Source organism: Trachypithecus francoisi, unplaced genomic scaffold (assembly GCF_009764315.1).
Source record: "Trachypithecus francoisi isolate TF-2019V2 unplaced genomic scaffold, Tfra_2.0 Lachesis_group7, whole genome shotgun sequence".
NCBI lineage: Eukaryota > Metazoa > Chordata > Mammalia > Primates > Cercopithecidae > Trachypithecus > Trachypithecus francoisi.
In genome coordinates, this window is record NW_022681472.1 from 48951015 (window position 1) to 48968608 (window position 17594).

At 39.4% G+C, this 17594-nt stretch overlaps 1 long non-coding RNA gene across 2 annotated transcripts in view; it reads right to left on the bottom strand.

Annotated features, from left to right (window-relative positions):
* Positions 1-530: 530 nt before the first annotated feature.
* LOC117079377 overlaps positions 531-17594 on the bottom strand; it is a 38718-nt gene continuing 21654 nt past the window's right edge. For both annotated transcript variants that reach the window (XR_004435402.1, XR_004435404.1), the window contains exon 5: positions 531-936. This is a non-coding gene — a long non-coding RNA (uncharacterized LOC117079377). The remainder of the gene's footprint in view (positions 937-17594) is intronic.

The following is a 17594-nucleotide window of genomic DNA, read 5'->3' on the forward strand; positions in this document are numbered from 1 at the left end:
TCAAAATTCGGTATTCAAAATAAGACAGTAGTAGGATTAGCATTTCTTTCTTTTAGAAAACTGGAGCTTTGAAGGAAAAGAGATCAGGGTGGGCAGGTGGGGAGGTTGTATCTTAGCCATGTTCCACGCATTATAAGCAAATGTATGTTTTGATGAACTATTTTCACATCTTTTTGTAAAAAGCTTGATAATATCCAAATTGGTTAGACTGGCCAGGCACACATCCTGGTTTCCTGATATGTATACTTAAAAAAAAAAATACTTTTAAGTTGTTCTAAAACTATATAAATAATAAAATGATTTTGAAAAGCAAATGTATGTGGTATAATAATCTGTGGTGTGTTTTTTTTTAAGTAATATTGTTGCTTTGACAGCATTTTAATGCTGTTTTTGCTCTGACAACTTTATTTACAACAGATTCAACTTTGCACACTGATATTTTTCAAAATCAAACCCTGAATCAGAACCTGGGTTTATCCAGGTTCCTGCAAAACTACACTAGACACATTCCTCATTAGGCATCTGTTTATTCCAAAACACATGCATACACAGGGGATAGAATTAGATAACACTTTTTTGGCTTACTAAATGGGTTAGACTTAGTAAATATGGTACTCGCTTTTCAACTGATTCTGCCATCTGTCAGCAAACTTATTGCTTTTAGCAGGGGTTTTTCTTGTGATAATTTACAAGTTGTTTTTCTTCCTTTGTTCTTTTCATGAAGATACATATCCTTAAAATTTAAGGGGGAAATAACACATAAAATAAATTCATCCACAAAACAGAAACAGCAGAGACCAAATGGCTGCTGGAGAGTTAAATGGCTCATGAAATTTAACCACAGAAGATTTTTTTTTCTTCTTATGGGGATGGAAGGAGAGTGAGTCTCAACATTCTGCAGGTGACTTCTCAGTCCCAGCTCCAGCTGGGAGGCATCTGTACAAGAGAAAACAGCACACAGTGGAAGGAATTCATTTCTTAGCAAAAGATGCAAACAGGGAATCTAGTGGCGGGGGAGTCTACAATAAAACTACCTAGTTTTTGGTTCTTTCCTTCTGCCTTGATCATAATAGTTTACTTTTGCATAGTGCTTGCTCTATAACTTAAACTAGTAGGGTGTATTGTATTTTGTGTCTGCCACTTCCTAACTGAGTGCCCGTGGGCAAGTTACTTAGCCTCTCTAAGCCTCAGTGTTCCTGAGAAACAAGTAGAATAACGTAACGTGTTTGATGTGGTGCCTGGCATTTATGATGTGTTTAAAAATCACCAGTAGCTAAAACTGACACATAGCTTTCTAAAAAGAATAAGCTTCTGGATAGAACTATGTCTCATTCACTTTTAAATCTTTCATGCTTTCCCCAGCACCCAGAACATAACAAGCAGTAACTATATGTCAAATGAATGGATAGATGGATCAATGGGAGGAGGAATATATACGTAATCACATAATTTTCATTCTCAAAGCAAATCTATGAATCAAATATTATTTCCCATGTCTTAGAGATGAGAAAATTGAGGACAAAAAGTTTCTGTGACTCGCCCAATCTCTCATTATTAGTAAGTGAATTGAGACTCAAACCCAAGTCAAGTCAGTCATTATTCTTGTTACTAAAGAGAAGCTCCTGCAGTGTTACTAGAGTTCACATCTAATCAATTTTTCCGGTTTGCGTACATACTTTTAACCAGATATTCTCCCCGTTTAGTGACTACAAATTTAAAATGTAGTTAGAGAAGCTGAAATCTCCTTCCTGTTCTATTCTTTTAAGGAATCCACAAGTATAATTGTTACTATTTATTGACTGCCACGGAATTGTACATATTTTATTTCTGTTCCCTACAACAATTTTAAAGGTTAGTAGGTATTATTACTCACATTTCATGGGTGAGCAAACAGAAATTCAAAGAGGTTAAGTAACTTACTCAAAGTCTGCCTAAGAAATGCTAGAGCTGAGCTTGATCTGAATTTTAAGGATTCTTTCCTCTATGCCAGTGCTTTCAAATTTTAATGTGAATACATCTGTTAAAAATGCAGATTCCAATTGTGTGGGTCTGATGTGGAACCAAAGATTCTGCATTTCTAACAAGCATCTAGGTGATGTCCATGCTGCTGGCCCATGGGCCATGATTTGAATAGCAAAGCTCTTTCCCACATTACCTTCCCAAATTCAGAGATCCAGACATTCACCTTTGTTTCTTAGTCATCTCATGGCCGGAGTCCTGCATACAAAAATAACGTTTTGCTTTCTTCTAGTTTGTGTGGATGACTTGCCACGATGGTCAGTCATATATTAATTAATAACATTTCTTTTTTCTCTACAATCTAACGTAATGTAAGAGAAATTTCGGAGTAGCTGCAATTGAAAACCTCTTTGTCCACTATTGTATTCACTTCCTTAAATTAGAAGATTGAATAAAGAATCAAAACTGTAGTGAGTGAAAGTAGGAAAGAAAATGAGAGAAGTGACAGTAAATATAAGCAGAAGGAGATGAAAAAATACTAAGCAGTGAAATAGAAAGCCTACAGCCTAAGGGAAAAAAAAATAGAGGCACATCTTAGAAAGTCACTCCGGGGAAATTTCTAAGAAAATTATATGCAGGAGCAAAGAAGCATGACAAAGGAAAAAGAGGAATGAGAAAGCTATAAAGGGTATTTGACATCACGGTCTTAACTAAACTGTTATGTGCAAGTGAAAATCAAGGGAGGCTAAATATTCAAGCATAATGACTGCCTAAAAGTGATGAAAGGGAATGAAAGAAGAAGTAGCCATAGATTTTATTGAAGCCGTTGGAGTAAATAAGACAGGAGATTTCAGAGCAATAACAAGTGGAGGCAGAGATATCATGGAATGAACTCAGAGGGTATAAAGAAAGAAGACTCATGAATCAGATTTCAGCATAGACTACAAACTAATGATCATCAAACAAACAGCCAGAAAACTAATAATAAATCCAAATGGTTGTTAGCAAAGTGCAGAGTGGGGTGGAGGGTGAACGAAGAGAAAAGAGACCAAAGACAGAAACAAATAATAATAATAATAAGAGAGAATCATGGCTAATTCAAATATAGACAATAAGGAGCCTTATGTCTTTTTATTTTAGCAACACGTATGTGAGACTGAGTGGCCAAAAAGGCCTTAAATACTTAGTGTTAGCTCAACAGAGACATAAACATTGTCACGGGTGAGATTAAAATTATCCAGAAAGTAAAATAACCATGTCAGAGCAAAGTGCCTAAGGTACAGAGGAAATCAAGCCTGTCTTCCTCACATTGCCCCATCTCTCCACTCCCCCTGCTGATTTCTCTTCCTTAGGGCTTTCCTTGAGCATCTCTGAAGAAAAGCAATGTTTTGATTGCAGGTGAACAGTGCTTATGGGCTGTTTGTTCACTGATATCGGAAGCCTTGGAAAGAGATATAGTTTAGTAGATACAGAGAGGAGGAGCAGAGATTAACATACACAGGAACAAATTCAAATTTTACTAACCAAATTTCATTTCATTAGTTATAAGAATGTATGTTGGCTGGGCTTGGTGGCTCACACCTGGAATTCCAGCCTGAGCAACATAGTGAGACCCCATTCCTACAAAAATTTAAAAATTGCTGAGCATGATGGCATGTGTCTGTAGTCCCAGCTACTCAGGAAGCTGGGGCGGGAAGATCTCTTGAGCTCAAAAATTACGGGTTGCAGAGAGCTGTGACTGCACCACTGTACTCCAGCCTGGGTAGCAGGACGAGACCGTGTCTCTAAAATGAATAAACAAAGAATGTATGTAGCATTAGGGTTATATGTCTTATGCTTAATCTGAGTTGCTCAATATGTTTTTCAGATACAGTTTAATATGTAAAAATAATAAACTAATATTTTATTGAGCATTTGCTATGTACTCAACACCGATTAAATCTTTCACAGGTTATCTCATTTAATCATCACATTAACTCTGGAAGGTAGATACCATTATTATCTCCCTATTATAGATGACAAACAGGAAGTTTAGACATGAGAAAATAAACTAGGTTGAGTACAGTGTTTTTGTCTCTTAAAGGAGGGTGTGCCTTTATTGTTAAAAGAATAAATGCCTTTATTCTTATAAATAAAATAAACTAATAGGCAGGAAAAGCTTGAGTACACAGGGCAAATAATGACCAATGACTGCCCCTGGGCAGGGTTATCTTTGGAACTCCATCCAGTCCTCCTTCCTCTCTCAGTGGCATTTGTCCCAGCCCCTTTAAGTACACAGTACCTGAACCTCTCCCCACACCCCATATATAAACAGGGACAGATTTGGTATCATCACAAATAGTCAGATAAATTAATTAATTGTTCAGTTTAGCAGGGTAAAAATTCAGATGTCCTGATTCACAGACAAGTTTCCTAAGTTTCCTTTCTATCATACTGCATACAGCTAAGTACAGATAAGGTACCTTCACCCAAACTCAACCCAACTTTAATATGGTCAAATTCATGCAAGTCTGTGGATATTTTCCAAGTGCCTACTATGTGCTAGCACATAGCTGGAATACAAATATTTGGCTAGCACATAGCTGGAATAAGAATAACTAAAGGAATAGGAATAACTAAAGGAACATGGACTCCACTACCAAAGAGAAATGTAGAAAATTACAACATTGGGTGATAAGGTCAATAATGAAGTAGCCCAAGGGAAGTGTAAGTTCTTAAACCGCCCCTCCCCGCAAAATAGCAATTGCTTCAAGTTAGGAAATCAAGAAAGGCTTCAAGTAGCATTTGACAATACATAGAGAATTGTGCATTTGAGGTGACATTCCAGTACGAGGAAAAAGTGTGGGGAAGGTGTGGAAAGTTTCAGATATAAACAGAAAGGAGGAGTAGTACAGTTTCACCACAGGAAATGATGTGTGTAGAGAAATAATAACAATGGTGACAAAAACAAGAATTGAGATGTATTTGAGGACCTCTGTTGCCAGGCGGAGGGACTTGGGTTTCATTTGTATGTTTGTGTTTCCTGAAGAGTGAAGCCAGGATGACTAGTGGTAAAAAATATTATTTTAAAGGGCATATGAATTTCATTTTGTACCTTTGATTATATCAAGAAAACACTGTAGCTATCCCAGGGATCACATTAAGGAGAAAATTTCAGTTAGGCTCTGAAACGCCTCTTTAAAATTTGTTAAACTCCCTCTGTAACAGAAAGAGTACAGACTTCAGGTTCAATGTTCTCAGCAGAAAACATTGATTGTCTAACTAGAAATTAAGGATTTGTTTTGTTCAAATCCTATTCATGGCCAGGCATGATGACTCGGGCCTGTAATCTCAGCCCTTTGAGAGGCTGAAATAGGAGAATCACTTGAGGCCAGGAGTTTGAGATGAGACTAGGTAGCATAGCAAGACCCCATCTCTAAAAAAAATTTAAAAATTAGCCAGGCATGGTGCCATGTGCCTGTAGTCCCAGCTACTTGGAAGGCTGAGCCCAGAAGGTCAAGGCTACAGGGAGCCATGGTTACATCACTGCATTCCAGTCTGGGCAGCAGAGTGAGACACTGTCTCTTAAAAACAAACAAAAATCCTATGTATCTTAATAATCATCTCCTGTTTATGGCCATTTATATTAGTCTTATTTTTCTGTAGTATTGCCATTAAGGCATTTTCCTACTTATTAAGTAGATCTAATTCAGTTTTAATAAAAAATCAGTGTATAAAGAAAATTATTGATTAAAGCATAGTACAGGCAGAATGTTGAAATGGCAAAAAGAAACAGAAGATGCTATGTCAACAGCTAAACTTTAGGAAAAAGATGATAGGCCAATTGTGCCATGTCAAGGAAGCCTACACTAGCAAGCATTCAGGGAGAAAAGGATGACTATATCAAATGCTCTCTGGGGCCAAAGAGAATTTGATTATATTCAAAGCACACTGGTTACCTCCTAAGCCTTTCCTAGCAGATTTGGATGGAAACCAGACTGCAAGGATTCAACTGGTAGTAAGAGGGCAGACATGACTTGGATAGCCATGGACATATTTGGAAGGAAAATGTGGTGCTATGGAATGGGAAATTTTTATCACTATATTCCTGGTTTGACTGAATAGTCAGTGTATAAATCTCGGAAGGCTTTAACTTCCCTGAGACTCAGTTTTACCATGGTAATATTTAAGAAAAATATGGCCATCATCTTCTTCCCTTGAGTAGAGTGCTTAAATAGAAAAATGATTTGTGTTGGGCACAGTGGCTCACGCCTGTAATCCCAGCACTTTGGGAGGCCGAGGTGGGCCAATCACCTGTCAGAAAATTGAGACCAGCCTGGCCAACATGGCGAAACCCCGTCTCTACTAAAAATACAAAAATTAGCCAGGCATGGTGGTGGGCGCCTGTAGTCCCAGCTACTCGGGAGGCTGAGGTAGGAGAATCACTCGAACCTTGGAGGTGGAGGTTGCAGTGAGCCAAGATCGTGCCATTGCACTGCAGCCTGGGCAACACAGTGAGATTCATTCTCAAAATAAATAAACGAATAAATAAATAAATATACGATTTGAATTGATCTGATCATAACTTCTACCCAATCCTATGTCTAAATATGCCATTGATAACTCACCAAGCAAAATGGTTTGTGTTTGTGTGCTAAGGAGTTGAGATGCTGAATCCTTGGAAATAACAGTAGGTGGCAACTGGAGAGAAGCTTTTCTCAATTTTCATCATAGCCTACAGGGACTTTGTTTATTTGTAAGAAAAAGTTTGGATCATAAATTGCAAGTTGTTATAATTGTTTTTTAAGGATAAGCATATCTCAAGAATTTTAATATTAAAAGCTAATATTTATCTTTTTAGATACTCTATACTTATTGAAAATAATACTTCTAAAGAATCATCATTTATTAGTGTTAAATTACTTACATACATTAACTCCATTTAACCTTCAGTAAAAAAAATCTATGAGGTAAATATTATTGTTATTATCATTTTTTAAAAATAAGACTTAGGGAGGTTTATTCAACTTTCCCTAGATGACACAGAACCAATACAGTCCATATTTCAAACCTCAAGCAATATGGTACTTAGAGCCCATACTCTTGACTTCAATGTACATTGCTCCCATAAAATCTAAAAACTTAATCAATGTATAAAATGCTTTGTCCAGGATGAAAAAATCAGTTCCAGAAATGTAGGGATGGGTTACATTTTCAAAAATGTTATCTCATTATATGTTAGGACTTATCAAAAAAGTAATATTTGTTTTGTTTAGATATCCTATGCTAAGTACTAGAATGTCTCTTTATCAAAATATTTTACGTATTCTTTTTTTGTTTGTTTTTGTTTTTGTTTGGTTTTTTTGAGATGGAGTTTTGCTCTTGTCGCCCAGGCTGGAGTGCAATGGTGCAATCTTGGCTCACTGCAACCTCCACCTCCTGGGTCCAAGCAATTCTTCTTCCTCAGTCTCCCAAGTAGCTGGGATTACAGGCACCCACCACCACTCCTGGCTAATTCTTTTGTATTTTTAGTAGAGGCAGGGTTTCACCATGTCAACCAGGCTAGTCTCAAACTCTTGACCTCAGATGATCCACCCGCCTTGGCCTCCCAAAGTGCTGGGATTATAGGCATGAGCCACCACACCCAGCCGATTTTATGTATTCTTTCTTAAACTTCCTCCTAGTTCCAGCTCAAGAACCATTGTCTCTGTGACACTTCTCCTGACTCTTTTCCCTCTCTAAATGCTTACGGCACACATAATCCATGCCTCATCATAACCCACCTGATTATATATTGCATTTTTGGATATATTAAGGCTCCTGAAATTCATGCAAAATTTCTAAAGAAGTAAATCTGTCTTCTATCACAATAGGCGTTTAATAAATTATTGCATGGAACATATTAAAAACAACTCAACACTAAATTAAAAAGTCCACACCCAGAGCAAAACTCTTAAAGATCATTTCTCCAAGCCTCCAACTTACACTCTGCTTGCTCCTCATACTTTTAGCTTAGCTAATGTTTTCACATCTAAAGCCAGACTGCATTGAATTCTTTAAAGCTGAAGCAAGCTTATTCAGTCAGCTATAAATATAAATGTTTACTGGAACACAAACTAGAAGGAAGTATATGAGAAAAATAAAGGAAGTAAAGCAATCCTTTTTCTTCTCCAAGGCTCATTTCTCAGAACCAAATATTTAAATGAGATTTTAACTGCCAGACAAGTTAGCCAGGTTTAACGAGTCTAAAGACAGATGAATATTAAACTAAGCCTGAATAAAAAGAGACTGGCATGTAATACAACTTAAAACCCAAAGTCATCAGTGTGAATGTCCTATTATGTATGGTTATTTCTTTTAATGTTTATTGTGCCAATTATTACCCTGCAATGTATTGACCTATTTATATATCACCTCTGCAAGACTGTAAGCACTTCACAAACAAGGACTGTGTCTTTGCATGTTAAGAGGTCAGTCTTGAATGTTTGCGTCCAGTGTTAACATCCGCACCCAATCAGACTTTTCCTGTTAACAATGGTTAACATTCATTTAGTGCTTACCATGAGTTAATCTCTATTCTAAGTCTTTTAAATGTACTAATCCATTTCCCTTTTCAAAACCCCCAGAAAATACATGTACTAATTATCATTCCCATTTTACAGATGAGGCTTACTGGGACACAGAGAGGTAATGAAAGTTAAGGAGGCAGAACCAGAATTAGAAACAGGTAGTCCTGCTCCATTCTTCACCACTACACTGCAATCCCTCATTTGGAATAGTATTGGTGACTAGAAAAGGTAGGTGGAAATTTGGAAGTCTAAACTAAAACTTCTGTGCTTATGCTTCAGATGATTCTAACACAGAGGATATGAGAACCACATGTTGAAAAACAGATGTAGGTACTAGTAGTAGTAATGTTAAGAACTGGTGTTTGTTTATCATTACACTTCACCAAACATTTCCATATACATGATCTCATTTCACTCTTATAACAACCCTGCAAGGGAAGTAGTATTGTCTTCCATGTTTCTTAATGAGAAAAGCAAGGTTCCTAAAGCTTCCCCTAAAACCACATTCCCTGTCAAACACAAATTTTCCCATTCTAATCCCCATATCCTTTCCACGGTTCCAGTGTCCTGAATGGTCTTCCCGATTCTGTGTCTGCCTCTCTACAACTCACGGTCCACACGCACACGAGCGATCTTTCATAAGCATACATCAGATTGTGTCACTTCTATGAATTCTCAGTACATTTGGCTAGAATTCAATTTCCTTACTAGAGTGAGAGAGGTCCCTTCTGGTCTGGTCCCTGGCTGCTTCCCTCACCTAACCTCCCACTCTTCTCCCCTCTTTCTAGCTCTAGCTCTACTTTCCTTTTTAACCCCACACACCAAGCTCTTTTCCCCAGCTGGGCCTTTGTTCCTTTTCTATTCCTTATGTCATACCAGTATCTGAAATTAGCCAACTGATTGATTGATCGTGAAGATGATGACAGAATCCTTGTCTGGCTTAATAGACAACATTTACAAAGTGCTAAGTACAGTTCCTTATGCTTTACACATGCTGACTCATGTGATGTTTATGACAGAGAGCCTAGGACCTTGTCTGAGGTCACCAACTAAAAAGTGATGAAACTGAATTGTACCCAGACCGTGTGTCTTTCACCACCTTGTCTTAACTGCCCCTTGAAGAGAATCAAAGATTGCACCAGCCCACCTTTGGAAACACACCCTCATCTCTCTATGATCTCCCCGACACACAGCCTCCTGACCAAGCCACCAGTGCTCGTGGTTAAACTCATTCTGAACAGACACACTTTGATGGCAGCATGTGCTTTAATCTCCTTTTCCAGTCCCATCTCCAAAAAGACAAATTTAAATCAAGGCAACAAAACTAATTAGAAACTACAGAATGAGAATCCAACATTACTAAGAATGCCCTTAAGATCAAAGTAACATCAGAGAATGTAGAATTTACAATTACTCTTTATTTGGTGGTGCTGGTAAGGCAGGTGGGGAGGAGAGGAAGGGAAGGTGAGGGGATGTCAGAGTTGACTCCACATGATCTCAACGGAAATACTAAATTATGTGGGTCCCAAACCAACTGAAGGAGAAGCCTATTAATCAAAATGGAGCAGCAAGTGGCCAAACAGTCATTTTTTCCCTTCCAAATGTGTCACTGGTTTGGAGGTCAAATATCTATTCTTCATCAAGTATAAAAAGCTGCCATTTGGAGGATGTTGGGTATTTTGTTATTATTTTGCTTTGTTTTGCTTTAAGACATCTGTCATTCGTGAGAACAAAGATTTCTGTTCTGTGGTTCTTAATAAGCTTTGCAAGGTGGTTTTCCCGGCATATGAAGAAGTCATTTGAATAATAAAAGCTCATATTTATAATTACATTGAGTTAAATAGATTTGCTTAGCTTAGGGTTTGAGGTTATTCATAAACAGATGTGAGGGTCCAGAAAGCCTCTATAACTTTAACAATCTCACTGCTTTGGGGTTGCTAAAGAGCTTAGAAGCCCAAATCTGAGTTAAAGAAGCTTTCCCCATTTCCCTGAATAATCACCATGGTACCTCAGCCTGAGTCCACTTCTTAAAACCTATTTAAATACTATTCATGTTTACTAGTCATTTGCCAGTGTGATGGCAATGAATGAGCTTGACTCTAAGCTGGGAACATTCACCCCTTAAGCATTCGAGAGAAAGGACCCTTTTATAAAATGCTTTGCTCTGTTCTCAGAATATATTGATGACCCCTAGCAACAGTCCTAGTGAAGCTGCCAGTTTCAAAACAATGATGAAAGGAGGTCGTCCTTCCGAGCACCACCTCAAGGTCTCTAGACCTTTCCTTACAGCCAACTCTCCTCTGCTTTCCCCTTCCCTCCCCTCTCCTCTCCTCCCTTCCTTTTTTTTTTTTTTTTTTTTTTTTTCTGAGACGGAGCCTCACTTTGTTGCCCAGGCTGCAGTGCAGTGGCGCGATCTCGGCTCACTATAATCTCTACCTCCTGGGTTCAAGCAATTCTCCTGCCTCAGCCTCCCGAGTAGCTGGGACTACAGGCACGCACCACCATGCCCAGCTAATTTTTGTACTTTTTAGTAGGGACGGGTTTTAACCATGTTGGTCAGGATGGTCTTGAGCTCTCTCCTTTTATTTTTTTTTATTTTTTTTTATTATTATTATACTTTCAGTTTTAGGATACATGTGCACAATGTGAAGGCTTGTTACAAAAGTATACATTGTGCCATGTTGGTTTGCTGCACCCATTAATTCATCATTTATATTGGGTATTTCTCCTAATGCTGTCCATTCCCCAGCCCCCCAGCCCACAACAGGCCCCAGTGTGTGATGTTCCCCTCCCTGTGTCCAAGTGTTCTCATTGTTGAATTCCCACCTGTGAGTGAGAACATGTAGTGTTTGGTTTTCTGTCCTTGTGATAGTTTGCTCAGAATCATGGTTTCCAGCTTCATCCACATCCCTGCAAAGGATATGAACTCATCCTTTTTTATGGCTGCATAGTATTCCATGGTATGTATGTGCCACATTTTCTTAATCCAGTCTATCATTCATGGACATTTGTGTTGGTTCCAAGTCTTTGCTATTGTGCGTATTTGCATGTGTCTTTATAGTAGCATTATTTATAATCCTTTGGGTATATACTCAGTAATGGGATGACTGGGTCAAATGGTATTTCTAGTTCTAGATCCCTGAGGAATCACCACACTGTCTTCCACAATGGTTAAACTAAGGAACTAATTTATACTCCCACCAACAGTGTAAAAGCATTCCTATTTCTCCACATCCTCTCCAACATCTGTTGTTTCCTGACATTTTAATGCTCGCCATTCTAACTGGTGTGAGATGGTATCTTATTGTGGTTTTGATTTGCATTTCTCTGATGACTAGTGATGAGCATTTTTTCATGTGTCTGTTGGCTGCATAAATGTCTTCTTTTGAGAAGTATCTGTCCATATCCTTCACCCACTTTTTGATGGGGTTGTTTCATTTTTTCTTGTAAATTTGTTTAAGTTCTTTGTAGAGTCTGGATATTAACCCTTTGTCAGATGGCTAGATTGCAAAAATGTTCTCCCTTTCTGTAGGTTGCCTGTTCATTCTGATGGTAGTTTCTTTTGCTGTCAGAAGCTCTTTAGTTTACTTAGATCCCATTTGTCTATTTTGGCTTTTGTTGCCATTGCTTTTGGTGTTTTAGTTATGAAGTCCTTGCCCATGCCTATGTCCTGAATGGTATTGCCTAGGTTTTCTTTAGGGTTTTTATGGTTTCAGGTCTAACATTTAAGTCTTTAATCCATCTTGAATTAACTTTTGTATAAGGTGTAAGGAAGGGATCCAGTTTCAGCTTTCTACATATGGCTAGCCAGTTTTCCCAGCACCATTTATTAAATAGGAAATCCTTTCCCAATTTCTTGTTTTTGTCAGGTTTGTCAAAGATCAGATGGTTGTAGATGTGTGGTGTTGTTTCTGAGGCCTCTGTTTTGTTCCATTGATCTATATATCTGTTTTGGTACCAGTACGATGCTGTTTTGGTTACCATAGCCTTGTAGTATAGTTTGAAGTCAGGTAACGTGATGCCTCCAGCTTTGTTCTTTTTGCTTAGGATTGTCCTGGTAATGTGGGCTCTCTTTTGGTTCCATATGAACTTTAAAGTAGTTTTTTCCAATTCTGTGAAGAAAGTCATTTGTAGCTTGATGAGGATGGCATCAAATCTATAAATTACCTTGGGCAGTATGGCCATTTTCATGATATTGATTCTTCCTATCCGTGAGCATGGAATGTTTTTCCATTTGTTTGTGTCCTCTTTTATTTCGTTGAGCAGTGGTTTGTAGTTCTCCTTGAAGAGGTCCTTCACATCCCTTGTAAGTTATTATTTCATTAATTTGATCTTCAATCACTGATACCCTTTCTTCCACTTGATTGAATCAGCTATTGAAGCTTGTGCATGCATCACGTAGTTCTTATGCAATGGTTTTCAGCTCCATCAGGTCACTTAAGGTCTTCTCTACACTGTTTATTCTAGTTAGCCATTCGTCTAATCTTTTTTCAAGGTTTTTAGCTTCCTTGCAATGGTTTTGAACATCCTCCTTTACCTTGGAGAAGTTTGTTATTACTGACCTTCTGAAGTCTACTTCTGTCAGCTCATCAAATTCATTCTCCATTCAGCTTTGTTCCACTGCTGGGGAGGAGCTGTGATCCTTTGGAGGAGAAAAGGTGCTCTGGTTTTTAGAATTTTCAGCTTTTCTGCTGTGGTTTCTCTCTGTCTTTGTGGTTTTATCTACCTTTGGTCTTTGATGTTGGGGACCCACAGATGGGGTTTTCGTGTGAATGTCCTTTCTGTTGATGTTGATGCTATTCCTTTCTATTTGTTAGTTTTCCATCTAACAGTCAGGTCCCTCAGCTGCAGGTCTGTTGGAGTTTGCTGGAGGTCCACTCCACACCCTGTTTGCCTGGGTATCATCGGTGGAGGCTGCAGAACAGCAAATATTGCAGGACAGCAAATATTGCTACCTGATCCTTCCTCTGGAAGCTTCGTCCCAGAGGGTCACCCACCTGTATGAGGTGTCAGTCAGCCCCTACTCGGAGGAGTCTCCCAGTTAGGCTACACAGGGATCAGGGACCCACCTAGGAGGCAGTCTGTCCATTCTCAGAGTTCAAACACCATGCTGGGAGAACCACTGCTCTCTTCAGAGCTGTCAGACAGGGACATTTAAGTCTACAGAAGTTTCTGCTGCCTTTTGTTCAGCTATGCCCTGCCCCCAGAAGTGGAGTCTATAGAGGCAGCAAGCCTTGCAGCACTGCTGTGGGCTGCGCCCAGTTCGAGCTTCCCAGGCTGCTTTATTTACCTACTCAAGCCTCAGCAATGGTGGATGCACCTCCCCCTGCCAGGCTGCTGCCTCGCAGGTCAATCTCAGACTGCTGCACTAGCAGTGAGCAAGGCTCTGTGGGCATGGGACCCACCAAGCTAGGCACAGGATATAATCTCCTGGTGTGCCATTTGCTAAGACCATTGGAAAAGCACAGCATTTGAGTGGGAATGTTCCATTTTTCCAGGTACAGTCTGTCACAGCTTCCCTTGGCTAGAAAAGGTAAATCCCCCAACCCCTTGTGCTTCCCGGGTGAGGCAATGCCCTGACCTGCTTCAGCTCACCCTCCGTGGGTTGCACCCACTGTCCAACCACTCCCAATGAGATGAACCAGGTACCTCAGTTGGAAATGCAGAATTCACCCATCTTCTGTGTCAATCACACTGGAAGCTGCAGACCAGAGCTATTCCTATGCGTCCATCTTGAAACAGCAATTGGTCTTGATCTCTTGACTCGTGATCCGCCCATCTCAGCCTCCCAAAGTGCTGGGATTACAGGCATGAGCCACCGCATCTGGGCCTACAACCTATTTAAATACTATTCATGTCCTCCCTTCTTTTGAAACTCACCAGCCCCATGAGCCTTGAGGTCCTTTGGAGATGATGGGGTTAATTCCACAGCAAACTTTGAAAGCTATAATGTGTTACCCTACTTGAAAACATACTTCTGAAATAAGTATAAGTGTTTAGGGCAAGAGGTGTTCTTGGCCACTAATTTTCTATCATTTCTGAAGTGGACACTCTTTACAAATCAATTCTTACACAGAGTCACAACATACAAAACAGAGAAAAGCCCAGCAGCTCTCATCAAAGTGTAATTTACCTGGATGCTCCCTAACCCTCCCTCCCCTTTCCTTTCATGGCCCTTTCAAGACCTAGAATTCTCCCAGACACAGTTTAAAGACCTTGCTCTGATCCTACCAGCTCAGAGGATTTGGCCAAACCTCGGGTTCTGAGCTTCAGTCTGAACTTTCTTCACATGATACCTAACTTGTCAGACATCTGTGCCACACTGAGTAAGTCCCAAATATGTGATCTCCAAAGCTCTAGTAATTTTTCAAGTCAAATCCAACTTAATGTGTGTAGTGGGTATAGTAGCATTTCCCCAGAATTCATATCCACCCAGAACCTCAAAATGTGACCTTATTTGGAATAAGGGTCCTTACAGATATGATTAAGATAAGGTTCAACATTTGATCATATTAGAATACGGTGGGCCCTGAATCTAATGACAGCCTCCTTGTAAGGCACAGAAAAAGAAAAGACGCAAGGACATAGAGCAGAAAGCACTGTCAAGATGAAGGCAGAGACTGTAGTGATTGATCTACCAGCCAAGGAGCTCCAGGGATTGCCAAGAAATATCAGAAGCTCAGAAAGAAGCATGAGGAGCTTTCTCCCTCAGAGCCTCCAGAAATAATCAACCTGCCAACACCTTGATTTTGGACTTCTGGTCTCCAGGGCTGTAAGACCAAACATTTCTTTGTTTTTGACTGCCAAACCTGTGATCATCTGTTACGTCAGCTCTCAGAAAGTAATACATTCTGCCTTTCACTTAGTAGGCCCTCCAACATTTGCGGAAGAAATATTTGTTGAGTGAAAAGAATAAACGAGTTCAACTCGATACAGTGGTTGACTAAGAAAAATATTCATTAGTGCTTGAGGAGGAGACAGGATGCATGTGGCTGGGGCTGGAGGAAACCCATGTTCTTCTTCAACTCTCTTACAACACAAGACTAAGGCAGGGCCTCTGCAGGGCCAAGCATGTGAGCAGTTCAGGAAGAAGAAACTATGACTAACACTGTAGCTATCAGAGGAAAAACAGATCACTTATTGAGGCTTCCTCAAAGATGTCCTGAGATAATGTTATAAAAAATTATTTATTTTGAGCTGAGCACTTAAAAAGGTATAGATCAGCCTTATTTATGAGGTCTCTATTCCATTCCATTGGTCTATATTCCTGTTTTTGTACCAGTGCCATGAAGTTTTGGTTACTGTAGCCCTATAGTATAGTTTGAAGTCAGATAACGTGATGCCTGCTATGACCATCTGATCTTCGACAAACCTAACAAAAACAAGCAATGGAGAAAAGACTCCCTATTCAATAAATGGTGCTGGGATAACTGACTAGCCATACGGGGAAGACTGAAATTGGACCCCTTCCTTACACCATATATTAATACAAAAATCAACTCAAGATGGATTAAAGACTTACATGTAAAACCCGAAACTATAAAACCCTGTAAAACAGCCTAAGCAATAACATCCTGAACATAGGAACGGAAAAAGATTTCATGGCAAAGACACCAAAAGCAATAGCAACAAAAGCAAAATTTTATAAATGGGATCTCATCAAATTAGCTTCTGCACAGCAAAATAAACTATTAACAGAGTAAACAGACAACCTACAGAATTGAGAGAAAATATTTTCAAACTATGAATCTGACAAAGGTCTAATATCCAGCATCTATAAGGAAATTAAACAAATTTATAGGAGAAAAACAACACCATTAAAAAGTGGACAAAGGACAGAAACAGACACTTTTCAAAAGAAGACATAAGCGTGGCCAACAAGCATATAAAAAGAAGGGGAACATCACACACTGGGGCCTATCATGGGGAGGGGGGAGGGGGGAGGGATTGCATTGGGGAGTTATACATGATATAAATGATGAATTGATGGGTGCTGATGAGTTGATGGTTGCAGCACACCAACATGGCACAAGTACACATATGTAACAAACCTGCACGTTATGCACATGTGCCCTAGAACTTAAAGTATAATAAAAATAAATAAATAAATAAAAGACTTAATATCACTGATCATTAGAAAAATGCAAATCAGAACCACAATGAGATACCACCTCATACCAGTCAGAATGGCTATTATTTAAAAGTCAAAAAATAACAGATGCTAGTGAGGTTGAGGAGAAAAGAGAACATTTATACACTGTTGGCAGGAGTGTAAATTAGTTCAACCATTATGGAAAACAGTATGGCAATTCCTCAAAGAGCTAGAAGCAGAACTACCATTCAACCCAGCAATCCCATTACTGGATATATACCCAGAGGAATATATATATCATTCTACCATAAAGACACATGCATGTGAATGTTCATTGCAACATTGTTCACAAGGGCAAAGACATGGAATTGACCTAAATGCCCATTAGTGACACACTGGATAAACAAAATGTGGTACATACACACCATGGGATATTATGCAGCCATAAAAACAATGAGATCATATATTTTGCAGGAGTGTGGATGAAGCTAGAGTCTTATCCTTAACAAACTAACGCAGGAACAGAAAACCAAATATCACATGTTCTCACTTATAAGTGGAAGCTAAATGATGAGAACTCGTGAACACAAAGAAGGAAACAACGGACGCTGAGGTCTTCTTGAGGGCGGAGGGTGGCAAGAAGGAGAGCAGCAGAAAAAATAACTATTGGGGGCGGGTGTGGTGGCTCACGCCTGTAATCCCAGCACTTTGAGAGGCCGAGGCAGGTGGATCATGAGGTCAGGAGATCGAGACCAGCCTGGCCAACATGGTGAAACCCCATCTCTACTAAAAATACAAAACTTAACTGGACGCATGCCTGTAATCCCAGCTACTCAGGAGGCTAAGGCACGAGAATCGCTTGAACCTGAGAGGTGGAGGTTGCAGTAAGCTGAGATCACACCACTATACTCCAGACTGGCAACAGAGTGAGGCTTCATCTCAAAAAAAAAATAATACTAAGAATAATAGGCCGGGAGCGGTGGCTCAAGCCTGTA